Here is an 18,900-nt window from a genome sequence, read left to right on the forward strand (position 1 = left end):
GCTAATCAGGCAAGACAGAGGCCGCTTTCATATATCAGTGAAGTTCCCACAGGCTGATCAGGCAAGACAGAGGCCGCTTTCATATATCAGTGAAGTTCCCACAGGCTAATCAGGCAAGACAGTGGCCGCTTTCATATATCAGTGAAGTTCCCACAGGCTAATCAGGCAAGACAGAGGCCGCTTTCATATATCAGTGAAGTTCCCACAGGCTAATCAGGCAAGACAGTGGCCGCTTTCATATATCAGTGAAGTTCCCACAGGCTAATCAGGCAAGACAGAGGCCGCTTTCATATATCAGTGAAGTTCCCACAGGCTAATCAGGCAAGACAGAGGCCGCTTTCATATATCAGTGAAGTTCCCACAGGCTAATCAGGCAAGACAGAGGCCGCTTTCATATATCAGTGAAGTTCCCACAGGCTAATCAGGCAAGACAGTGGCCGCTTTCATATATCAGTGAAGTTCCTACAGGCTAATCAGGCAAGACAGAGGCCGCTTTCATATATCAGTGAAGTTCCCACAGGCTAATCAGGCAAGACAGAGGCCGCTTCCATATATCAGTGAAGTTCCCACAGGCTAATCAGGCAAGACAGAGGCCGCTTTCATATATCAGTGAAGTTCCCACAGGCTGATCAGGCAAGACAGAAGCCGCTTTCATATATCAGTGAAGTTCCCACAGGCTGATCAGGCAAGACAGAGGCCGCTTTCATATATCAGTGAAGTTCCCACAGGCTAATCAGGCAAGACAGAGGCCGCTTTCATATATCAGTGAAGTTCCCACAGGCTAATCAGGCAAGACAGAGGCCGCTTTCATATATCAGTGAAGTTCCCACAGGCTGATCAGGCAAGACAGAGGCGGCTTTCATATATCAGTGAAGTTCCCACAGGCTAATCAGGCAAGACAGAGGCCGCTTTCATATATCAGTGAAGTTCCCACAGGCTAATCAGGCAAGACAGAGGCCGCTTTCATATATCAGTGAAGTTCCCACAGGCTAATCAGGCAAGACAGAGGCCGCTTTCATATATCAGTGAAGTTCCCACAGGCTAATCAGGCAAGACAGTGGCCGCTTTCATATATCAGTGAAGTTCCCACAGGCTAATCAGGCAAGACAGAGGCCGCTTTCATATATCAGTGAAGTTCCCACAGGCTAATCAGGCAAGACAGAGGCCGCTTTCATATATCAGTGAATTTCCCACAGGCTGATCAGGCAAGACAGAAGCCGCCTTCATATATCAGTGAAGTTCCCACAGGCTAATCAGGCAAGACAGAGGCCGCTTTCATATATCAGTGAAGTTCCCACAGGCTAATCAGGCAAGACAGAGGCCGCTTTCATATATCAGTGAAGTTCCCACAGGCTAATCAGGCAAGACAGAGGCCGCTTTCATATATCAGTGAAGTTCCCACAGGCTAATCAGGCAAGACAGAGGCCGCTTTCATATATCAGTGAAGTTCCCACAGGCTAATCAGGCAAGACAGAGGCCGCTTTCATATATCAGTGAAGTTCCCACAGGCTAATCAGGCAAGACAGAGGCCGCTTTCATATATCAGTGAAGTTCCCACAGGCTGATCAGGCAAGACAGTGGCCGCTTTCATATATCAGTGAAGTTCCCACAGGCTAATCAGGCAAGACAGAGGCCGCTTTCATATATCAGTGAAGTTCCCACAGGCTAATCAGGCAAGACAGAGGCCGCTTTCATATATCAGTGAAGTTCCCACAGGCTAATCAGGCAAGACAGAGGCCGCTTTCATATATCAGTGAAGTTCCCACAGGCTAATCAGGCAAGACAGAGGCCGCTTTCATATGACATTTATAAATTTTGTTTGACGGAAGTCTCATCTAAGCGAAAAGAGTGTTTAGGCGGAGAGTGTCGTAAGTCATAAGGTCTATGCGGACTGCACAGGCTAATGTGGGACGACGCTGTACGCACATGCATTAAGCTCCGTTTTCCCAGAGCTCATTTGAAGTCATGAATGCAGCTTGCCTTATCTGCAAAAGGAATTTTAATTGCAACAATTCGGAAGCGATACAATCTGACATCAGTCAAACTAGCAAATGTATACTTCTTGAATTGTTGTAGTGAGTAAACGACACGCTTAAATGTCAAGGTCAAGAATTTTTGGCGGGAAAATATATCTGACAGATGTTTTAAGCTACTTGAGTAAATACCACGCAATTGATAAAGCTTAGATTATATCACACCAGTTTACTCAGCTCTTTACCTCGCCATTGCATGATCGTGCGTGATGCGTTTAAGGAAAACCGGGCTTAATGAATATGTGTAAAGTGTCGTCCCAAAAATGCAGTGCAATGCGTACAGGCCGATCAGGTACAATACTTTCCACGTGAACGTTTTTTTTTCATTTATATGAAGTCTCTTGTAAACGGAAATCTAGTTTAGGCGAAAAGTGTCATCCCTGATAAGCATGTGCGGACTGCACTGGCTATTTAAGGATGACTTCCTACGCAAATGAATCAGGGCTGTTTTCAACGAACGAGGCTCGTATTTACTGTAGTCTATCAAAAACGGTTTATTAAAGTGACATTGCTATGCAGTTAGAATTTGCCCTATTTTCGATTTGTTGTTGTCGTCTCATGGCTATGTGTAAAGGCAGATCCGAACCAAATAAAAAAATTGACCAAACAAGTAACATGTCTCATATCTGTGAAGTTTCAGAAAAGTTTAATAATCTCGGAGAAGACGTCGTTTCAAGGAAAAAATACGCACGACATGCGACGGACAAATCGCCGTGGCCAAAGTTCGCTGATCATTCGGCAAACGGAGCAACGGAAGAAACGCTCGCTATAAATTTTGCAAACGGGACGGATAAAACGCCGTGGTAAAAGCTCACAGGTCATTCGGCCAAGGTTTAAGCTAGTTAGTTTGTTTAAGTATAGGTTGACATTTAAAATCAAGACTTTGACGCTTGTAATGATATTAAATATAATGCAATTGATGTACATCGGTTGTAAAGAAAACATATGTTATGTCTTAGTATTTGTTCGTTTCCTTTCTTTTGTGTAATTTAATTATAACTCAATCACTTCAGCTATAGCTGCTATGATCTAAAAACGACAACACCTTCGTCTTTATTCGTCACCTATCAGACAGTCATTAAATATTTCGAATCTAGTAAATGAATCATTATAACAGACAGTAAATCTGCCCCGTTTTCCGGGCAGCAATTACAGGTTGTTTTTTTTCCGTCAAGTTGATAATCAAACATATTAAACGGTCACATGCATCAACGATCATCAAGAAGCAGTTACGCTTTTATGATTTGAACAAGCGAATCATGGCAATAAATAGTTTTTGAAAGTTAATTGTTGGAAATCGCGGAAATTTGATTGTCAACATTTCAGTGAAAAGTGACATGTTTTATATATTATATTGTGGCTATCAAGGCAGTGGGCGCTTTATCTAGTTATAAACGAGATCAATCATTTGCAAAGAAATATAATGATTAGTTTCTTTTAAATTTCAATGGCGCTTTCGGAAAACGGGGCTTAATGCATGTGTGTAAAGTGTCGTCCCAGATCAGCATTATGCAGTCCAAACAGGCGTATCCTGGACGATACTGTCCGCCTCGACTGGATTTTTTTTTACAGAGACATCGTGTACGCCAATAATTCACACGGAAAGTGTTGTGCCTGATGAACGTGTGCGGACTGCACAGGCTAATCTGGGAAGACACTTTACAAACATGCATTCAACCCCGTTTTCCTAAAGCCCCGTTTTCTTCTAAATGTTTATCGCTTACACATGCGCCGCAATAATAATATAAACACAATCATTTTGTTGACAATACGTACCGAGTATAACTCGGCTATAGATGCGGCCTTACAGCCGCCGATTTCAATAATTAACTTTTAACTACCGTTTATTGAATATTATCAATAACTAATCAATGGTCTTTTATTGAAAAGACGCGTTATTTATGACAATCAAAAACCGTCGCTAGTACCGAATAAGCAATAAAAGGCATCGGAGTAATCGAAGATCAAATAGAAGCCACGATTTTAAATCAACAATAATTTCTCCTACTTCGCTTCATTACACTCGGCCGTCCTGAAACGTAGATGGTTTGACTTCCTTCAAACTCGTGGCTTTGATTTTTATGTACGATTTAATTGATTTGACATTAGTGCGATTCGAACCCCCTCTGGAATAAATATAACTGATGAAGCAATTAGTGAATCATGTGGTTATCTTGTTCATTTGACGCCGGTATTAAGATTTTGACGGACACCGCATAATGTATGGGTTTGTAATAAAACCTTTACGCTTTGATCACAGATAGTACATGAAATTGATAATTAAATTATGTATTTCGAATTAAGTTAGTTAATGTGTATTGATATGCATTCTTATAAATTAGTCATCGACATTAAGATACATTTTGAATTTTTTATTTAAAGGTGGTTTTTAAATTCACGTCTTAAATAACGAATATGATGTTTTGCTCGCTATCTGATCATTTCGTACCCTGGTCAACTCGTAACTTCTGTTTGGTCATCTTGTTACTTATACAATAGTCAAATCGATCACATTGCAGCGATTTCGTTTCCGACAATTTCACAGCATATGTACCGTTGGAAAGTCTCTCTTTGTCTGCACAATGTTAATGCATCTTGGCAAAAAGCCCTTTATTTGGTCCGCGAAACAGTCACGACACATACATTCATTGCTAGTTTAATGGCAATGGTTCTCTTCGCGAATGTCTATAAGGCTGATGACCAATTCAGGGCGGCAGTAGAGAAAATATCACTACCTGTCGTGTGTGGCTGAAGAAAAAAATGGAATTTTGTTATTTCAAGCTTGGTGGCTTTAAAAAAATACCAAACATATTAATCGCGCAGGGTAGTTGCAACCAGTAATAACAATTTATTAATATGATCTGACCTGTTTTGATTGTTACATATAATTAGCGCGAGCGTAATCTTTACTGAGCACCGTTCTGGAAGAACATGGCGTAATGCATGTGCGTAAAGTTTCGTCCCAGACTAGCCTGTGCAGTCCGAACAGGCAATCGGGAAAGACACTTACCGCCTCGACTGAATTTTATTTTAGAAGAGTCCCCCACTAAGCAAAAATTTCCATACATCGGTAAGTGTGTTACTTGATTAGCCTGTGCAGACTGCATAGGCTAATCGGATATGACACTTACGCATACACATGTAGCCCAATCTCGCCAGAGCGAGGCTCAAATTATAGCACTAGATCGTTTGTTTATGACAACTGAACAAGTGCCGGTATTACTCCGCACAACAGCATTTGACAAAAAACGAAAGCATTCTTAATACATGAACATAAATGTACAAAACTTGGGTCCCTGCTTTGAAAATGTCTGTTTTAAGCAATAAGGATTGATCCTCAAACGGGTTCAAATAATTTCGCAAGTAATTATGTGTGTGGGAGACCATATTCCCAATCTTCAAAGCAGACCGCATCATCACATTAACGTTATCCAATGCTTTTCATGTTAGTTTTCATTTTTTTAACCACCAAGATCACTTACATAATTCGTGCATTGTTCAGAACCTTGACTTCAATAGGACCTTGTGTTGGAGCACGGCTTTCCCATAGAAATATTGTAACCAGAATACAAGACGTCTCACTGCTCTATGTTTTATGTAACAGATCGCATCGCTTTTTAAAAGGAATCAATTAGAAAAAAAACGTTTACCGCTAAATATCAACAACGAAATGCTTGTTATGCAGAATATTGTATCGCCCGGTTGGATGGATTTGACACTGGTCGCGTGGAAAACAGGCTTCAGTTTCACGCATTTTACGCGGGGATAAGACAAATTTATCTTTTGAAGTGTCTTGTTTTGTTGTTGTTTTCTTACGGTCGATTACAAAACTACTCATACGACACTTCACGCTTGTACCTTTTACGCTGCCACTTGTGCAACCATACAGTGTTTGTTACGACATCAGTTTATTTTTTGTCACTCCTCATGCTGACGCAAGGCGGAAATCGTTCAAACACGGGCATATACATATTGCTGCGTACCAGTATTCAAACTGTTATGTAGTGCGTAATATATTGTCGACTTGTTTTCAAAAAGAACATTGATTAAGATTCCTACGACGACTGCATATGCTTTGTCCTTCAGTCTTCAATGGGAGCCATGTCAGACATGTTATTGACATTTTAGCTATTGTGTGGTTGTTACCTTTTTCGTATTGTGCTCTTAATATCACAGAGATTTTATTTATTACCAAATGCTCATATGAAATTATATTTCCGCTTCTGCGTTTTTCCTTCAAAGCAATGGAATGTTTTTGTACTTTATCCCGAAGCACTAAATGTAATAAATATCATTCCGTCTTCTAAGCGAATACATTTGCGATACCACCAGGTGCTATAAATAATATAAATCAATTGTAAATTTAACTGGAACACGTGTTTGTGATTTATATATGCTATTAGTTCTATTGCCAATTACATGCTGATATTATTTTGCTACAAAATCACTCTTCATTTTTTTTTCTTTATTGAAAATAGTTCTACCGTTTATGATGTTGATATTCGTATACAAGATTACAAATAATAATATTCCAAGAAAATTTCTGCACAAATATTTTCATGTAAAATATAAACGTATCTATTTTTTTGCAAAACAAAAACAAAAATCGATGCATTGATGAAAATCATGTCTCGTATATGAATTCAACGTTAGAATACATTTTTGGCACCTTCTAATAGTTATTCAACCCTTTAGAGTTGTCCCGCAATGCGCAACTAAAGGTGTGGTGTAACCTTGCCAGACTGTACATAATCCGGTTACACATAATCTGCCAACTGTACGTGCTAATGACATAGGTGAGTTGAAAGCATATTCGATAAAGACGTGTGAAGTGACACATGAGGTTTCGGTATCCACCTATATACCATAATACATAACAGTCGTGACACGCGAAACAAGAGGATAACAAGTAAATGCAGTTTTATAAAAACGTATATAGTCTTTACTGCAGATTTGATGTCAACAACAATGCGAATCGCAACCTGTAATGCGTCACACGAGTGTAACGTTATATGCAGGATCAATTATTTTATTTGAAACAGTCTAATATAAAAATTATCTTAGTATATCAATTTAATACGCAACATAACGACTATAATTTGAAGTAAACGTATAGATTATATACACTTGTATATTCTCTGGTTGTACGACAAGTTCAGTTTATAGAAAGAAGACTAGAAATCAATTTTGAACAAAGCATTTATTAGGTCAAAGTTCATGGCCTCCAACTAATGTAAAACATTGCAGAACGATGATCATACGTGTGAAACTCGCCATAATTGTACCTGCTTGTGTATAATCCATTTAACATTACATTGCAAAAAGCAATAAAATCTGCATCATAAATGACGGTGGACGTCTGAGTGTACAACGGTTTCACCTTCTAAAACATTTTAATATAAGATACAACCGTTTTACTCTTAACAGTCACCAATTGCTTTATAATTTGTGACCACCCGGGGCATGGTATAGCGCCGACTCGCTGCCGGTGGTGGCATATTGTGTGATGTTGCGTCTGGATGAGGTAAGGAGGCGGTCAGGGGCGGCTGAGGTCATCTGAAGTGGCCCGGGGGCTCCACTGTGACTGCCCGGTCAGCAGATAATTAGAGCATGTCGAACTATACATGTATATCCAGGGTATGCACGGAAACGTACTATAATTGTAATACTCGTTTGTGACTGGTTTGTATGGTTTAAGAAAAACACTGAATCGTTGGATCCAACTTGTGTTTCCTGCAAAGTAAAATAGTTCTTGCATATTATACATCAGAATAATTATGTATATTATTAAGAAATGTAAAATTTGTTATACATTGACGAATTAAAATTAAGAAACATTTGTAATATTGGCCATCATGCTCGCCTTAATGCTATTACATCATCCCATATAAAATGTTATTGAGTGCATTTAACTGGACAAAAAACAATTATGTAATTAAGATGATTTCAATTAACCCATTTATGCCTAGCGTCTAGAAAAAAGCCATGGCAAGTGCGGCGACTCATCTGGGTCTGCGTTGTTTGCTTAAAGAAATTTCTCTAAGAAATATTAAAAATATAGAAATAAATATACTAGACATCCCTTATTTTGGAAATAAATTGATCCAATTTAGAATGATGGGAGAGTCCAATAGGCATAAATGGGTTAACTGGACAAAAAACAACTATGTAATTAAGATGATTTCAATTAAAGTTGACGTTTAAATGTCTCTTTCTTTTCTGTATTGCAGTGTATCATTAATAAGAAAATAGGTTTCCTTCAAATGCGACTGCATGATAAAACAGTGTACTTTTATATTTTGGAAAAATTGTAGTTCATTTTATATCTTTATCAAGTTTACAACATAAGCCTGAAAATATTGTAAAATAAAGGGACACAGTACGATTTACGATTGTTTTACTAAAGTAACAGTGTGTCAGAGTGGAAGATAATTGTAATTCTACATTGCCAACTCAATGGAAAGCGTGTTCAGTCCGCACAGGCTAATCAGGGATCACACTCTCCGCAAAAGACTGGAAATTTTGTTAAAAGAGACGTCATTTAGATGAACAATTCCATAAAAGCTGAAAGTGTCGTGTATGGGATGTCACTTTACGCACATGCATTCAGCCGAGTGTATCCAGGACGCGGATCATTGGATGTAGAATAATGTAACGCATTTTTGACGATGTTGCGAAGCAGCTCGTCTAAATTATCATACCATGAAACAATTCTTCACAATGGCGACCTATGTAAAAGACCGAGCCGATTGAGATAGCTCGATTTTTTGAATCGGCATACCTCGCTGATTATCATTGATAAAGGTATAGGAATCTCGGCTATAAATAGGACAACATATTCTGGGGGAAAAAATAATAGTTTGAAAACGTTAATTTTAAATCAGTTATATTCAATCCATTATATGTTTATAGATTAATAAACAACTATGCATTTTCTGTATTGTATTTGACATTTGTCGTGATTCAGTAAACACACCGTGCAATCGACTTACGCATCGTCTGCGGTTCATGCATCGGCTGCGGAAGCGTATACATGTCGGGTAAAAGCGGAGTGTAAGTATGTCCCTATTCTTTATATTTTACGTATTGAATTAAGCAGATTTGCGCGTGTTATTTGAGAGCCTAAGTAAGAATGACTTTGTGAACGTAATCCTTACCTTCCTGGCTGCTTACTTTGATAGAAATCCGTTAAAATGTTGAGCCGTTTTTCAACCCCACTCGAATTTAAACGTTGATAAAAATGTTGTGTGTTCATGTGGAATGCTGTAATTTGGAATAACCGAAGAGAAATGATTAAATATTTCAATAAAATGTTGTTCATATTTATCTTTGGTCTAAATCCTGTGTAATTAGAGTTTGACAGAGAGAGTGGTGAATTTTGTTAGATTTTTGACCACATTTTAACGGATTTCTTTAAAAGTAAGCAGCTAGTAAGGTAAGGATTACGATCACAAAGTCATTCTTACTTAGGCTCTCAAAGAACACGCGCACATCTGCTCAATTCAATTAGTAAAATATAAAGAATGGGGAAATACTTACACTCCGCTTTTACCCGATATGTATACGCTTCCGCAGCCGATGGATGAACCGCAGACGATGCGTTGTCGATTGATTGCACGGTGTGGTAAATAAATTGTGAATTAAAACGTGTATAATTAACTTTCAACGCGATCATGATTGTAAAGAAAACGAATTATTTCGAACCTGCCATTTGTAAACGTTGTAGCGACTATGGTATATAAACAGCATAATAGCCGTATGACATCTGTGAAACTCGCTCTTATGCGTGCTTTCTCATTTTGCATATTTAATAAACTTTTCAAACAGAAATTACAGAGCCACATCAGTGCACATACTATGTTTGATAATTCATTCGTTTGTTGGATATTGTTTGCTGTTTTTAACACATATTAGGTCATATCGCGGAGATTTAGTTAACCTTACCATGTGTTCATGGGCGAACTCACGTATTCAAGTGCTCTTACGACTATGTGCTCATACCTACTTTCGGGAATCATAATGAAATTATTGCCGTACTTAACTAACAAACATGCCTAAGCTTATTGAATTAGAGAAAAAAAACAATAATCAAAAGAGAAAAACTATATGTTCATGCACATGGGCATGTGAATTCACTCCGTACACATAGCATCATTAACTTGTGAAAGGAAAGAACGAAATATAAAGTTTGGTATGATATACATGTGAAATTAAAGAGCATGGTGTAATTAAAGAGCATGTCAAGTTTTTAATGTATATGCTGAAACGTAATGTTATAATCCACAAACGTTTTACTGTAGCAGAACGTTTTATTAAGATAAGTGGTACAGAAAATACACGTCGAATATCTTTTTAAAGATATTTCTTGTTATATTTGATCGAGAATGTAACCCGCCTCCTGGTTGCACTGAATGGATCAAGTTCCCCACGGGAACTACTTCCCCGTACCTCATTTTTTTTCGTACCCTACATTTTTCGTATCCAATTTTTTCGTACCCATTTTTTTCGTACCCAAATTTTTACTCGTACCCAATTTTTTTTTTCCTACCCATTTTTATGTCCTACCCAAATTGTTTTACGTAACAAAATCTTTTTTTGTACCCAATTTTGTTTTGGCATAATTAGCGACCCAAAATTTTCGTACCATTTTTTTTTTACCCAAAATTTTCGTACCCACAAACACAATTGTGGTGATGTAGATAAACTTAAATAGATGCTTTTATATCAATCCTCTTCAAAAGCATCGTCACAACAGTACTGTCAGTACTTTGATAATAATACTTACATACTTACTGGTTTAGGGGTCCATAATGGTAGGTAGACAAACGATTCTTCGTAAGTTACACTATGTTATCAACCTCACCAATGATCAGAACAAACTGGTTCCGGATGTTCCTTTTTAGATTTAAATACGGTCATGGACAATTTGTATTTACCATGTTAAATTATCACCAAACTTCCAGTCGAATTATTAAATCGCATTTTCCTATTTAGTCAAATTAAATCGCGTATAAAAGAGTCAATAAATGTCAAAATGTAATTTTTATTGCTCGATAGGTGAACCCTGGAGTGTGTGACCCGCATCGTAACGAGGCAACGAGAGGTTATACAATATTACTCTAGTAGATGTAATTTCCACTCGTTCGTAATCTGGTCTCACGCTCGACCGAATTCATCATGACGCAGACGAAAATGTTATCAAAAGAATAAACACATAACTCACTCATGTTACACCGTAATGTTATAGTATGAACGCTATGAGTATTAACGTGTTGACGCTAAAAGTGACGTGTTGCCTCTGATCGAATATACACCACTCGAGTGAGCACAGACTGTCGGACTGATGATTGTATGTCCGGCCAACGTAATTTTTACTGGTGTGTGTCGACAACAGTGTTTTCATTGTTTTTGTTTTGTAAGACAAGGCCAAACATTGTTTGGCGCTTTTGCATATCTAAAATGGTACCATTTCCTTTTCTTAAAAAAATAAAATCAACAGCCGCTATTACTAACGTCACTCCATAGTTGTCAGTGATTCGTTTACTTAGCTATAATAGTGTTAAATTGAGCCTTGTTTCTGGGAAAACTTGGCTTAATGTATGTGCGTAAAGTGTCGTCCCAGATTATTATGTGCAGTCCGCACAGGTTAATCAGGTGCGACAATTTAGGCTTTTATGGAATTTTTCCATTGAAAGGACGTCTCTTTTAAACGAAAATCAAGTCTAGGCGGAAAGTTTCGCCTCTGATTAGGCTGTGCACAAGCCAATCTCGGTCGACACTTCACGCACGCGCATTAAGCCCGGTTTTCCCAGAACGAGGCTCGATAAATACCAAATAATTGAAGCACAGACATCGGTTGTATTGCCTAACGAAAAAATACCCCCAATGGCATTCGACCGTGTTTGCAAGTATCTGGATACCATGTATCGAATGTTCCTTTCGTGTCTATTAAGAAGCTAAGTGTAACACTTATCGTTTGATACCAATTGACTTAAATGCCAAATAAAAAGGATAAGATTACGGCAAGGCCGTCAAACCTTTTATCAACGCCGAGTGGTCAGTGCCCCAGTTAAACAAGCATAAGATTTAAATGTATAAGGAGATTATAAGGCGATTTCTTTATTGACACGTAAGGCTTTGGCCTGCTTCAAGGCCAGAGCAATTACCTAGCTAACAGTTAACAGTTGCATACTTCCAATCGCGTACATCATTAGAAGTTCTGGTAAGAGCATGAGCGAATTAGTTCTGAGAGAGAATCAAAGGCAAGAAAGCCAAGTTGAAAAAGTTATGTTTAACAAAACATCGAGAAGGCCAAAAGCCCAAGTGAACAAAGAGAGCGTACAATGAAGCTTATTTAATATAATTATACATCAAATATATTGTATTTTTACATACTTGATATAAATCTGAAAGATTGGAATAATACTACTACTACTACTACTAATAATAATAATAATCATACATGTAATAATACGCAATACCAGCCCCCCAAAACAAATATCATTTCATTTGGAACATGCTTATGACACTAATATACAACACACTTATGTTCATGTTTGAGAGTAATAGAACACTACTTGATAGTTATATAATTGTTTTTTAATATTTCGCTATCTTACAGTTAGCTGTACTGAAACATATTTATTACAGCTCATGCATGTAACGATAGCAATAGCATAAGCACATTCTTATTGCCTATACGAATCGTAAACAGTTGAAGCCCAAATACTCTAATAACTGTGCAATATATTATTAAAATCGTATTATGACACAGTACCATATACTTGTTACCATGATTATGGGCATGTAATGACATGGACCACTGCATCGGCTCTGTTTGATTACCTCGTCCACCTGTTATCTTTGGCCAGAGTGCCCGGTCAATGGCAACAGGTGACAAGTTGTGACCTTATGTGACCACTCAGTTACCTGAACTAACCTCTTCGTAACCTTCCAATCTTTAAGCTCTTTTATTGCACCATAGGCAAACACTAAATTTGTGTTTGAAAGCCGGTGAACGATAATAGTTTACGGATATTTCTATTTACATTTAAGGTGAAAACCGTTACACTGTGTTATGTAAGTGTTACTTGGGATAAACACAGTCCAAAGAATGTACGTCCGTTTAGAAGAGCTTAGAAGTGGACATAGTAGTGGGTGTCTGTCTTTTCTGCATGTATCGTAGTTTACAAATAATTGACCATCACGCTGGGAAACGGTAGAAATGTATGCGCGTGAAGTGTCGTCCCAAATCAGCCCGTCTAGACTCCATTTGCTAATCAGGGGCGACACCCTCATTTCACAGAAAAATAACATGAAAATCTTGTAGTAACAAATAAATTACATTAACAAGGTGCATTCACATCTCAACCTTAACTCTACAGTAGGACATATACGTGTAAATTAACTTAACCCATTTATGCCTAGTGAACTCTCCTATCCTTCTAAATTGAATCAATTTATTTGCAAAATTAGGGATGTCTAGTATATTTAAAATATTTCTTACAGAAATTCTTTTAAGCAAACAGCGCAGACCCTGATGAGACGACGCATCATACGGCGTCTCATCTGGGTCTACGCTGTTTGCCAAGGCCTTTTTTTCTAGACGCTAGGCATAAATGGGTTAAATTAATTTTACAACTCGCGCTTAGCGAACATATATCACTGTTACCCTCTCACAAACCTGAAGGTTGAATTCCTAGCCTCTTTCCAAGAAACTTGTTGTTAAATCGTGTCAGTCAATTAATTGTTGTCACAACCTGTCAGTGCCACTTGTTCAACACGGATTCGTGAACGCTTGAAAACATACCAGGCCGTGTTAGACCACGCAACATGATCAAAAGCCATTACCTAACGTGTCAATAAGACTCTTCGCACATGTTACGTGTCCATAGACTGTAATTCATTTCGGACGGGACAAGAAATCGGATAATACGCAATTTTCTCATTTATTTGATAAACGATCTATGTTTCGTAGAATGATTAAGTACTTTTAAATATTCCCTAGGCCAAGATAAATTAACCCCAGCATATGGTGCACGTTGTGTGAAATTTCGCCAGATTAATGTAATCTTTTTATGTCTTTGTTGAAGTTACTCAGTAGTGTTTAGGCTTAAATCTGGTTCTTATGGTGAAGTAAAAGCTTTCCATAATGAATTGAGATGTCTCAAAAACGCTTTTAAAAAGATGGACTGTACTCACATTTGGCACATAAGTTTGTCTAAATCTGACGGCATGGCTCCATGTGAATGCCCTCATTATTAACTCTTTACCACTTAGATACGTATTTAACCCTTTACCACTTAGATACGTATTTTGACGCATATGTAGTCCCTTTAAGTTAAATACTTTTTTTTACTAGATTCAAGTTTTAAACGCTTCATTTCCAAGCCTTAACTACTGATGAGCAGCAAACAGCAGAAAACCTGGTTTTATGCTGTTTGCAATTTCACTTTGTTTCCAAGTGGGAAAGGGTTAAATGATCCGCTTTCTTGGTAAATGGGCGAAATGTATGTGTACAAAGGTTTGTATGAAAAAAGAGTACCAAACATTTATGACTTATGTATATAATCATTAAACAATTTAACAACTAACATTCAGCTTGAAAAATGCGCTTTTAACAATTACCAACCGTTTAATACCAGTCAACTTTGTCGTAAACAAGGCAAACATCACAGATTATTATAACCACATGAACATACGACCAGCGCTCGTCTGCAAGTAAAAGCACGCGAGAGTGGTAATCAAGCGGTAAATTCATCTAGTTTACAATTCATTTCTTTTCCTTGAACATCAAAAGGCCAGATCCAGGTCATTTATATGATAAAATAAACAATTTGGATAATTGGACAGTAGTCACACTTTTAACAGTGCGGGGCATCTTTCGAGCTTTGAATGTAGGATTATTTAAAACCGCTGTGTAAAAGCCGGTCTGTTTGCTTCTGCGGATGTGTTTTGGTGATAATTGCGTGTCTGAACACACAGAAAAATCGTTGTAAAATGTAAGCATTCTTATATTTGTTTCACTCAGGAAATGTGTTTTCCTGTTTGTCTCAAATAAAATAAGCAAATTGTATTTGTCGTAAATGTGTGCATGTATATTCCTATCAAGTTACATCCTAAAACAAACAAGGTCTTAGTGATCGATAATTATCACCGGTTTGTTGTGTTTCCATATTTACTTGTCATCGTTTAAGGTTTTAAGTCTGAAACGTTTTACAAATACGAATGTATATTAATGAATATTGTTTCTCACAAAATGGTGTCCTTTTTATTTATATGACCAGAATTGGTCTGCAAAATACGATATTATATGGGCCGATCACTAGTTTGGGACCGCGCGTGCTTAGTATTGAACGCCCGTGCAACATAATGGTGTATACCGTCTACGCCCGGTAACACGTAACACGTAGCTAAATTGAGTGCGGTATTGCTTTATCGTATGTCAATGCTTTCATATTCGATTTTATAGCACTGAACAAACTAGTTGTCATCAATTATTTTCTAATTTGTTTTATATGAAACATATTTAAAAATGACGATATGTTCTGGATTAATATAAGAGTAAGACAATTTTTGTCAAATGAGTGACCGTCTCTCATCATAATATACAATAGATACATTCCCCTTTGTCCTAAGCGATAGTTTAAATGGGTCATTTGCAATGGGTGTAGCCAAAGAAACAGCGGCCAAACAGCGGCAGGCTATGGTATTACGGATAGTTAGTGTCGATTAAGGCCGGGACGGACAATTCATTCATTTACCGACTGCGTGCAATACATGATCATTAGCGCCTCTTGATATTTACCATGAAATTTGTCAGTATCGTTAACAGCGCTCTTGGGTATTAAAAATGCAATTATTAACCGTCATCCCTGCAGGGAGGTTACCGAAATGACCGTTATTCGTGCCGCTGCCACATACGAAACCGCGGCAATTGCAGTCTGGCCACCGGGCGAAATAGGCGGTCACATTTTCGGTTGACAGGTACTTTCTCGCTCCACGTGAAATCTTGGGGTATTGTAATCACATACCCATGTGGGGTTTTGTAATTACAGTTTGAGTCAAAGCATGGCGTAGTCATGTCTCTGCTGAATTAGATTCCAACCAATCAACAATTAATACTATTATTTTTACTTAAATAACAATTGCATTGTATATCCTAGTATATGCTATCGGTCTTGTATTAATATTCAATAAAAAGCATTTTTATATTTTCAATATATATGGTACAATACAGATGGTCTTTGTCTAATATACATGTGACTATTGTTATAACATGTTAACAATCATACAAAATTGTTAAATATATTTGCAAAGAATTCAAGCATTAGGTACGTTCATTAACGCATACTCTGTCACTAAAATGTTCCTTATATATAAATATATAACAATATTTGATAACCGACAACTCTTAATTCTATTATATTACAACCATCAAGCACTGCACCATTAAAAAGAAAAATTGACAATTATAGCCCGATTTTCTAAGATTATTTTGACAGAAACGTTTTTCTCGAAAATTCAAACAGTGGTGGAACCCAAATCCCTTCTCTTATAATCATCCATTATTCATAAGTAGTTGGCGTTTTTCGTGCTTCATGTCACTACTGAAAAATGAACATGTTTACCGGAAAACTCAATACTTGATAGAAAAGAAGATATTATACATATTGACTTGAGTATTCTATCATGACAGTAACGATGTCTTAAACAATATCAAATCTGCAACAATCTCTTGAACATTAACAAGTCTGTAACGATGTCTTGGACAATAAAAAGCCTGTAACGATATTTTGAACAATACAAATCCTGTAACGATATCTCGACGATTAACAAGCCTGTAATGCTGTCTTGAAGATTAACCACATCTGTAACAATGTCTGTAGCATTAAGAAGTCTTACACGATGCCTTGAACATAAACAATGCGCATTTGCACAGTCTGGTCAAGAGCTACCCTGTCCGCTTATCAGACCATGACACCCTGCTCGACTTTGTAGCGGACAGGGTAGCTCCATTGCGCCGTTGCGCAGACAGTTCTGGAGCTAAGCTGGCTCCATATGAAATAAGACAAAGTTTCGCATGAAACTGCTCATACATGTGCGTTTATGTTGTGCAGGCATTAATAATTGGCAGCACTTTGATTTCGGTAGATACTGTTGAACAATGTGAGAAACAACGGCATGTTTCTTTAGTAAAGTATCTTATAGTAATTAAATGAAATATTAATAAGAAGTATCTTAAAGTAATTAAATGAAATATGGTTAAGAAAGATGAAAAGATTTGCTTTATTTGTGTCGTCTATTTATTTGTTGTTGCATGTTCCCATTCCTAGGCATCGTTCCTAAGACGCGCTCGTGTATGTATTTTTGTCATTAATTACATGGTACCACTCCAAAACTATAGGGGACACCCGGGTTTGAACCGGGGACCTCTCGATCTGCAGTCGAATGCTCTACCACTGAGCTATATCCCCATATATGGAAGTCCGTATACGTTCCATATCAAGCGATTCTATGTCCTAGCTGTCCAGATGTCGCATCCTACCGTCCAATATGTCGCACATCCCGGCTATATTACATTCAAGTTTGTCGTGAGGGCGCGACGCAGCTGACTTGGCTTAGTCGCCCGAGCATACTATTCACAACGCTAAGCTTTTACATCTTACTCTTTCAAATGAGGTTAACAACTCGTTTATTCTAAACTCATGGATATTTAAAAAAATCAAATACTATGACAAGAACATGAATAGTGCTGATGTCGTGAAAACTATTCGGTATTTCGTTGCAAACGGTCTTGCAAAAAATCAAACCTTTAACAATTAAATTTGAGTTAAATTGAATTTATCTTACCCCGTAATTCTGAGATTAATGATTATTTACAACTGTATGCGTGTTCATTAATTCTGGGTTAGTGTGAGGTTTGGCATGTTTTTATACCGGTTTAAACCCCAATACTTTGCATTGACCGTTCAAAGTCGACTTAATGTTAAACCTTTTTTTATTGTTTATACATATATATTTATGCTAACACGTGACACATTGAGAACAAATAAGTTCATGTATACAAAAGGATTGGGCCTAGAGTTGTTATGCCAACATCATTAAAGGGCCGTTTCCAGCATGACCAAGATAATGTTAAGATCAGCAAGATGTCAAAGACAGCATTCTTCTACAAAATAGCAGGTGACACCCGTTTTAAACCATTATTAATATATCTGAAAGTGATCTTAAGTTGTTTACAATCTGGTCTTGAGTTTTAACCATTGCTCGAGCACACTGCTGATAATTTGAAATTCACTGAAAATAACATATATCCCGTTAGGGAATTCACATTTGTATTGGTTGTTAGTGAGGATACGGTGCAATAAAGTATAAAATCTAAATGGTATAAATCTAATAATATGTTTGTCCGTGCTTAAATGTGTTTTTTTTTTGTTTATAACAAACATGTAACAAGAAAAGTCATATTATCATATTTATCCAATCCACTAACGATTCATGTTTTTCTTTAATACCCGCCTTAAGAAATATGCCATTGATTCTATCTACTCTGAGCAATGTACAAGTACGTAAGTCCTCAAACCTGTGCACGTTTAAAAGTACTCTAAATAACATCAAATATCATAGATGTGATTTATTGTTGTAATGCTTTCGGCACATTATGGGTTAACATGTTAGAGATAGTGTGTGCTATTTTAACTCGTCGATAGTATAGTGGTAAGTATCCCCGGCTGTCACGCGGGAGACCGGGGTTCGATTCCCCGTCGGGGAGCAATTCTTTTATTAAAACAAATCCGTTTTATTGTATATGCTGATAGCATTTCTGCAAATTTAACGCACTTCTACGCCGCATTAACATTTAGCC

General features: G+C 37.4%; 1 non-coding gene across 1 annotated transcript; it reads right to left on the minus strand.

The window, feature by feature from the left end:
- Nucleotides 1-17,437: 17,437 nt before the first annotated feature.
- Nucleotides 17,438-17,509, minus strand: Trnac-gca (transfer RNA cysteine (anticodon GCA)). The gene has a single exon. It is a non-coding gene; the product is annotated as a tRNA-Cys (tRNA).
- Nucleotides 17,510-18,900: the final 1,391 nt, after the last annotated feature.

This window comes from Dreissena polymorpha, chromosome 11 (assembly GCF_020536995.1).
Source record: "Dreissena polymorpha isolate Duluth1 chromosome 11, UMN_Dpol_1.0, whole genome shotgun sequence".
In the NCBI taxonomy this organism is placed as follows: domain Eukaryota; kingdom Metazoa; phylum Mollusca; class Bivalvia; order Myida; family Dreissenidae; genus Dreissena; species Dreissena polymorpha.